Raw genomic sequence first — 357 nt, 5'->3', positions numbered from 1 at the left:
CTTCCACCCAGCGTTCCCCCAAGTCTCCCGATAAAAATGATACCTCACTTGTGTGGGTAGGCCTAGCGGCCGCGACATGACACGCCCCAAAACACAACGTGGACACATCCCATTTTTTTTTAAAGAAAACAGCTGTTTTTTGCAAAGTGCCTACCTGTAGATTTTGGCCTCTAGCTCAGCCGGCACCTAGGGAAACCTACTAAACCTGTGCATTTTTGAAAACTAGAGACCTAGGGGAATCTAAGATGGGGTGACTTGTGGGGCTCTGACTAGGTTCTGTTACCCAGAATCCTTTGCAAACCTCAAATTTTGGCTAAAAAAAACACATTTTCCTCACATTTCGGTGACAGAAAGTTC

The sequence above is a fragment of the Pleurodeles waltl genome, chromosome 5 (assembly GCF_031143425.1).
Source record: "Pleurodeles waltl isolate 20211129_DDA chromosome 5, aPleWal1.hap1.20221129, whole genome shotgun sequence".
Classification (NCBI taxonomy): domain Eukaryota; kingdom Metazoa; phylum Chordata; class Amphibia; order Caudata; family Salamandridae; genus Pleurodeles; species Pleurodeles waltl.
Note: the sequence above shows the minus strand (reverse complement) of the source record.